Genomic DNA, 8,574 nt, shown 5'->3' with positions numbered 1-8,574 from the left:
TTTTTTTGATAAACCCGATTATCAAAGCAATTCAAGTGAACTCTCGTCAAAGCAAGGATGGGTCAGGGGAGAACTCAGTGAGAAATAAAGCTAGAATTATCTAGTTTCGTAAACAAGTTATCCCTGAAACTCAGAAAGCAAAGAATGGCTGAACAGCACAGCCTGTCACATCTGAGAGTCGATTATAGAAGATCAGGTTCTAGAAGAGCTTCCAAAAGGTAAAGTAGAAAAGAGCTTATTTTTGGAGTTTTGCCACATGGGTTTATTCTCAGCACTGCCGCTAACTGGCCTTCATACCTCAGGCCACTTCACTCAGCCTATCTGAAAAGGATGCTCTTTGCATTGATAACTTCAGTCTCTTCTAGTCCTTTTTGCTACCAGCATATCTACAACTGGCTTCACTCTGTATTGGGCATTTATTCACTTAATAAGTATTTGCTGAGGTTTGAATGATGGTGCCCCTTCCAAAAATCATGTTGAACTTAATCTCCATTGTGGTGGTATTAAGAGGCTTGGTATTTTGGGAGGTGATTAAGTCATGAGGGCTCTACCCTGAACGGACTGGGGCCCTTATAAAAAGGGTTTGTGGGAGGGGGTCCACTCTGTTCAATCTTTTTGCAATGTGAGGACACAGGATTCGTCATTCTTGCCCTTCCACCTGCCACGTGAGGATGCAGCAAGAAGACCTTACCAGATGCCAAATGCCAGTGCCTTGGGCTTGGACTTCCCAGCCTCCAGAACTGTGAGAAATAAGTTTCTGTTCTTCATAAATTACTCAATCTCAGGTATTTTGTTATAGCAACACAAATATACTATGACAGCATTCATAGCATTTTACTCCAAATATTGTAGTAGACAATGCAAAGATGAGTAAGACAAGGTTCCTCTCTTTTTGAGAGGCTTGTAAAGAAACAATGTTAGTCCTATTCAATAAATGCTATAGTAACAGTGGCATGAATTAGGTGTTCAGGATACACTGAGGGAAAGGAAACTGGGAGCATGAGAGGAACTGGCAAGGAGGGCTTCCTAGAATGAAAGAACTGTTAAATAGCGTCAGTGGCCCAGCTGAAGTTGGAAATTATGTATTTAAAATGGCTCTGGCTGGGCACTATGGCTCATGCTTATAATCCCAACATTTTGGGAGCCCAAGGTGAGAGGACTGCTTGGGCCCAGGAGTTCAAGACCAGCCTGGACAACATAGCAAGACCTTGTCTTTAAAAAATAAAATAAAACAAAGTGGTTCTGGCCATTGGAGTAGTACATGGCAGCTACCAAACAGGAAATTATTCCCTGGATCTGGCAGTTGCAGCTAAAACACCATCACCTCTTATGTTGACAGAAAAAATTAAGATGAGGATTTCCTAAGGGTAGAGTTATACTGTGCTTTTACATGGAGGGGACGGTAATGTCAGAATAGATTGACTCTCATCTCTAGTCTTCCCCTACCCCCATAAGCAAAGGGAACAGAGCTGAGTTCCCACAGGAAAGTGCTGGGTATTCTAAGAATGGGGAAGTAACATTATTTTCTAATATGAAGCATGGTGGAAGTCTGTATTTTTCGTAACATACCTTAGCCCCCTCTTATCTTCAGGGGACACGTTCCAAGACTTCCTGTGGATGCCTGACACTGCAGATAGTACTAAACCCTACATACACTACGTTTCTTTGATCTGATCATCAAGATATCTACTAAGTGACCAACAGGCAGGTAGCATATACAGTGTGAACTAAGGAGGGATTCACATCCCACACAGGTTGGGGAGTGAGAAATTTCATCATGCTACTCAGAATGGTACACAATTTAAAACTTATCAATTGTTTATTTATGGAATTTTCCTTTAATATTTCCAGATCATGGCTGGCCACAGGTAACTGAAATTTCGGAAAGTGAGGCCACAGATAAGGGGGCCTACTGTACTTCTTTGCCAGTGGTTGAGGGGATGGGAACCTGAGAATTCTTATTGATCCCCATCACTTAGATTTTACCTGTCATTAGATTTAGGTGCAGCGGAGCTATCAGTCTCTTGATGAATCTGGAATCCCTTTCAAAATTGAAATGTTCAAGTTGGGGTTCTTCAATTTTGTACAGTTGTCAACCCAGGGTTGCTTAGTTTTTAGCCTCTGGGATAAAACTGACTCAGTACCCAAAAATAAAACTGAAAAGATCCTTCTTAATATAGATACCAGCGTCCAAAGACAAGTACATTATTTACAGCAATTTTATAAACTTTCTACGTTCCTCTGAGGTCATTATACTTCTTTAGTTGCAGGTAATTGGACCTGACTAACTTAAGGGGGCAAATGGAAATTATTGGACAACGCAGCACGACTCCTGTCTCTACAAAAAATAAAATAAGTAGCTGGGCATGGTGGCCTGTGCCTGTAGTCTCAGCTCCTCAGGAGGCTGAGATGGGAGGATCAATTGAACCCAGGAGTTAAGAGGCATCATACCACTGCACTTGAGCCTGGATGACAGCCAGACCCTGTCTCCAGAAAACATTAAAAAAAAAAAAAAAAGAAAAGAAAAGAAAAGAAAAGAAAAAGAAAAGGAATGGGGAAAGGAGCACACAATCAACAGGGAAGCTGGGTTATGCAGGTTGGGAAGAAGATACAAAGAGTATTTCCTGAGGTCCAAGCAGCAGGAACTACTAGCCAGTATCCCGCAGGCAAAGTGGCTGCAAGGAAGGTACTATGGCCATTTCCAGTCTTGGAATCAGCCTGCTCAGGTTTTTGTTTTGGTTTGGCTTGGTTTGGTTTTAGTTTTCAATGTAGCATCTCCCTCTGTCACGCATGCTGGAGTACACTGGCATGACCATGGCTCACTGCAGCCTCAACCTCCCAGGTTCAACAAATCCTCCCACCTTGGCCTCCCAAAGTGCTGGGATTACAGGTATGAGCCACTGTGCCCAGCCCAGCCTGCTCAGGTTTTAAATTCCAGGAAGGGAAGGTCTCAGTGCTCTGGCCTGAGTTATGGGCCCCAACCCCTTTAGCTAAAAAGGGGGAAAGGCAATCTGATTATTAGCCATCCCAGTCTGTACTCAATGAAAGAAAGGTAAATCCCAAGAGAAATCAAATTGCTGTGACCAAAAGAAATCGGAATGGATACCATAAGTCACCAAAGCCACAAAGATCCATTGCACTGTCTTACTAACAAATACACAGTCGTTTTCTTTAAACATCATAAGAAGTATACACTAGAACTCTTAGAACCCTGAAGACAAATGCACTTCAATTAGGATATAATTACGAGTGAATCCTTGTCCTTAGTAAACATATGCGAGAATCTCAAAGAACAGTGAAATCTGATAACTATATACATAGGCGAGAGCCAAGAGGCACAAGCTTGGTGAGAATTATCAAAAAAAAGAGACCAGGTACAGTGCCTCATGCCTATAATCCCAGCACTTTGGGAGGCAGAGGCAGGAGTTCAAGACCACCCTGGGCAACACAGCAAGACCTCATTTCTACAAAAAATAAAAATAAGAAAAATTAGCAGGGCATGGTAGCACATGTCTGTAGTCTCAGCTACTCAGAAGCTGAAGTGGGAGAATCACTTGAGCCCAGGAGTTTGAGTCTGCAGTGAGTTATGATTGCACCACTGCACTCCAGCCTGGGTGACAGAGATTTGATCTCTCTAAAAAAAAAACATGAATTATGCAAACAGTAGCCATAAAGGAGATGGAATACCTATAATGATATCAGACAAAACAGACTTTAAGAAATATTATAAGAGACACAGAGAGACTTTTTACAGCTAAAGGGTCAATGCATCAGGCAGATATATGCAATTATAAACTTATATGAGCCTAACAACAGTGCCCAAATACATGAAGCAAAAACCAATAGAACTGGAAGAAGAAACAGACAATTCAGCAATGAGAGTTGGATATTTCAATAACTAATAAAACAAGAAAGAAAATCAGTAAGAATAAGAAGGCCATCAAACAAGTCTCAAAAAATGTAAAGAGATTAAAAATATACAAAGTATGTTCTCAGCCAGGTGTGGTGACTCGTATCTGTAATCCTACCACTTTGGGAAGCTGAGGCAGGAGGATCACTTGAGCCCAGAAGTTCAAGACCAGCCTGGGCAACATGGCAAACCCTGTCTCTACAAAAAATTAGCTGGGTGTGGTGGCACCTGTAGTTCCAGCTACTCAGGAGGCTGAGGTGGAAGAATCACCTGAGCCCAGGAGGTTGAGGTTGCAGTAGGCTGTAATAGGGCCACTGCATTATACCAGCCTAGGTGACAGACTGAGACCCCGTCTCAAAAAAAGAAAAAAAGAGGGGTGTTCCAAGATGGTTGAATAGGAACAGCTCCAGTCTGCAGCTTCCAGCATGATTGAAGCAGAAGACGGGTGATTTCTGCATTTCCAGCTGAGGTACCTGGTTCATCTGATTGGGACTGGTTGGACAGTGGGTGCAGTGCATGGAGGGTGAGCTGAAGCAGGATGGGGTGTTGCCTCACCCAGGAAGCACAAAGGGTCAGAGGATTTCCCTTTCCTAGACAAGGGAAGCCATGACAGACTACCCAAAAAAACAGGGCACTCCCACCCAAATACTGTGCTTTTCCCAAGGTCTTAGCAACTGGCAGACAAGGTGATTCTCTCCCGTGCCTGGCTCAGCAGGTCCCACACCCATGGAGCCTTGCTCACTGCTAGTACAGCAGTCTGAGATCAATCTGCAAGACAGCAACCTGGCTGGGGGAAGGGCGTCCACCATTGCTGAGGCTCAAGTAGGTAAACAAAGTGGTTGGGAAGCTCGAACTGGGCAGAATCCACCTCAGCTCAGCAAGTCCTACTGCCTCTATAGACTCCACCTCTGTTGGCAGGGCATAGCGGTACAGAAGGCAGCAGACAACTTCTGCAGACTTAAACGCCCCTGTCTGACAGCTCTGAAGAGAGCAGTGGTTCTCCCAGCATGGCATTTGAGCTCTGAGAACAGACAGACTGCCTCCTCAAGTGGGTCCCTGACCCCCATGTAGCCTAACTGGGAGACACCTCCCAGTAGGGGCTGACAGACACCACATATAGGCGGCTGCCCCTGTAGGACGAAGTTTCCAGAGGAAGGATCAGGTAGCAATATTTGCTGTTCTGCAATATTTGCTGTTCTGCAGCCTCTGCAGGTGATACCCAGGCAAACAGGGTCTGGAGTGGAACTCCAGCAAATTCCAACAGACCTGCAGCTGAGGGACTTGACTGTTAGAAGGAAAACTAACAAACAGAAAGGAATAGCATCAACATCAACAAAAAGGTCATCTACACCAAAACCCCATCTGTAGGTCACCAACATCAAAGACCAAAGGTAGATAAAACCACAAAGATGGGGAGAAACCAGAGCAGAAAAGTTGAAAATTCTAAAACTCAGAGCACCTCTTCTCCTCCAAAGGATTGCAGCTCCTCGCCAGCAATGGAACAAAGCTGGACGGAGAATGACTTTGACGAGTTGACAGAGTAGGCTTCAGAAAGTCGGTAATAACAAAGTTCTCAGAGCTAAAGGAAGATGTTCCAACTCATCACAAGGAAGCTAAAAATCTTGAAAAAAGATCAGACGAATGGCTAACTGGAATAAACAGTGTAGAGAAGACCTTAAGTGACCTGATGGAGCTGAAAACTATGGCACGAGAACTTTGTGACGCATGCACAAGCTTCAACAGCCGATTCAACCAAGCAGAAGAAAGGGTATCAGTGATTTAAGATAAAATTAATGAAATAAAGGGAGAAAACAAGGTTAGAGAAAAAAGTAAAAAGAAATGAATAAAGCCTCCAAGAAATATGGGACTATGTGAAAAGACCAAACCTACATTTGATTGTTGTATCTGAAAGTGATGGGGAGAATGGAACCAAGTTGGAAAACACTCTGCAGGATATTATCCAGGAGAACTTCTCCAGCCTAGCAAGGCAGGCCAACATTCAAATTCAGGAAATACAGAGAACACCACAAAGATACTCCTTAAGAAGAGCAACCCCAAGACACATAATTGTCAGATTCACCAAGGTTGAAATGAAGGAAAAAGTGTTAAGGGCAGTCAGAGAGAAAGGTCGAGTTACCCACAAAGGGAAGTCCATCGGACTAACAGTGGATCTCTCAGCAGAAATCCCACAAGCCACAAGAGAGTGGGGGCCAATAATCAACATTCTTAAAGAAAAGAATTTTCAACCCAGAATTTCATATCCAGCCAAACTAAGCTTCACAAGTGAAGGAGAAATAACATCCTTTACAGACAAGCAAATGCTGAGAGATTTTGTCACCACCAGGCCTGCCTTACAAGAGCTCCTGAAGGAAGCACTAAACATGGAAAGAAACAACCGGTACAAGCCACTGCAAAAACATGCCAAAATGTAAAGACCATTGATGCTGTGAAGAAACTGCATCATTTAACAGGCAAAATAACCAGCGAACATCATGATGACAGGATCAAACTGACACATAATAAAATATTAACCTTAAATGTAAGTGGGCTAAATGCCCCAATTAAAAGACATAGACTGGCAAATTGGATAAAGAGTCAAGACCCATCAGTGTGCTGTATTCAGGAGACCCATCTCATGTGCAAAGATGCACATAGGCTCAAAATAAAGGGATGGAGGAAGATCTACCAAGCAAATGGAAAGCAAAAAAAAGCAGGGGTTACAATCCTAGTCTCTGATAAAACAGACTTTAAACCAATAAAGATCAAAACAGACAAAGAAGGCCATTACGTAACGGTAAAGGGATCAATTCAACAAGCAGAGCTAACTATCATAAATATACATGCACCCAATACAGGAGCACCCAGATTCATAAAACAAGTCCTTAGAGACCTACAAAGAGACTTAGACTCCCACACAATAATAATGGGAGACTTTAACACCCCACTGTAAATATTAGACAGATCAACGAGACAGAAAGTTAACAAGGATAGCCAGGATTTGAACTCAGCTCTGTACCAAGTGGACCTAATAGACATCTACAGAACTCTCCACCCCAAATCAACAGAATATACATTCTTCTCAGCACCACATCACACTTATTCTAAAATTGACCACATAATTGGAAGTAAAGCACTCCTCAGCAAATGTAAAAGAACAGAAATCACAACAAACTGTCTCTCAGACAACAGTGCAATCAAATTAGAACTCAGGATTAAGAAACTCACTCAAAACTGCACAACTACATGGAAACTGAACAACTTCCTCATGAATGACTACTGGGTAAATAACAAACTGAAGGCAGAAATAAAGATGTTCTTTGAAACCAATGAGAACAAATACAACTACCAGAATCTCTGGGACACATTTAAAGCAGTGTCTAGACAGAAACTTATAGCACTAAATGCCCACAAGAGAAAGCAGAAAAGATCTAAAATTGACACCCTAACATCACAATTAAAAGAACTAGAGAAGCAAGAGCAAACAAATTCAAAAGCTAGCAGAAGGCAAGAAATAACTAAGATCAGAGCAGAACTGAAAGAGATAGAGACACAAAAAAGCCCTTCAAAAAATCAATGAATCCAGGAGCTGTTTTTTTTTTTTTTCAAAAATCAACAAAATTGATAGACTGCTAGCAAGACTAATAAAGAAGAAAAGAGAGAAGAATCAAATAGACGCAATAAAAGATGATAAAGGGGATATCACCACCTATCCCACAGAAATACAAACTACCATCAGAGAATACTATAAACACCTCTACACAAATAAAATAGAAAATCTAGAAGAAATGGATAAATTCCTGGACACATACACCCTCCCAAGACTAAACCAGGAAGAAGTTGAATCTCTGAATAGACCAATAATAGGCTCTGAAATTGAGGCAATAATTAATAGGCTACCAACCAAAACAAGTCCACGACCAGACTGATTCACAGCTGAATTCTACCAGAGGTACAAAAAGCAGCTGGTACCATTCCTTCTGAAACTATTCCAATCAATAGAAAAAAAGGGAATCCTCCCTAACTCATTTTATGAGGCCAATGTCATCCTGATACCAAAGCCTGGCAGAGACACAACAAAAAAAGAGAATTTTAGGCCAATATCCCCGATGAACATCAGTGTGAAAATCCTCAATAAAATACTGGCAAACTGAATCCAGCAGCACATCAAAAAGCTTATCCACTACGATCAAGTTGGCTTCATCCCTAGGATGCAAGGCTGGTTCAACATACGCAAATCAATAAACTTAATCCATCACACAAACAGAACCAATGACAAAAACCCACCTGATTATCGCAATAGATGCAGAAAAGGCCTTTGACAAAATTCAACAGCCCATCATGCTAAAAACTCTCAATAAACTAGGTACTGATGGAATGTATCTCAAAATAATTAGAGCTATTTATGACAAACCCACAGCCAATATCATACTGAATGGGCAAAAACTGGAAGCATTTCCTTTGAAAACTGGCACAAGACAAGGATGCCCTCTCTTACCACTCCTATTCAACATAGTGTTGGAAGTTCTGGCTAGGGCAATCAGGCAAAAGAAAGAAATAAAGGGTGTTCAGTTAGGAAATGAGGAAGTCAAATTGTCCCTGTTTGCAGATGACATGATTGTATATTTAGAAAACGCCATTGTCTCAGCCCAAAATCTCCTTAAGCT

General features: G+C 42.0%; 1 protein-coding gene across 1 annotated transcript in view; it reads right to left on the bottom strand.

Annotated features, from left to right (window-relative positions):
• The window catches only part of FAM81A (family with sequence similarity 81, member A), a 98,040-nt gene that overhangs the window by 61,711 nt on the left and 27,755 nt on the right, over positions 1-8,574 (bottom strand). The gene's annotated exons all lie outside the window — the stretch shown is intronic.

This window comes from Mandrillus leucophaeus, unplaced genomic scaffold (genome assembly GCF_000951045.1).
Source record: "Mandrillus leucophaeus isolate KB7577 unplaced genomic scaffold, Mleu.le_1.0 Scaffold247, whole genome shotgun sequence".
In the NCBI taxonomy this organism is placed as follows: Eukaryota; Metazoa; Chordata; class Mammalia; order Primates; family Cercopithecidae; genus Mandrillus; species Mandrillus leucophaeus.
This window is presented reverse-complemented; position numbering and strand designations above follow the sequence as displayed.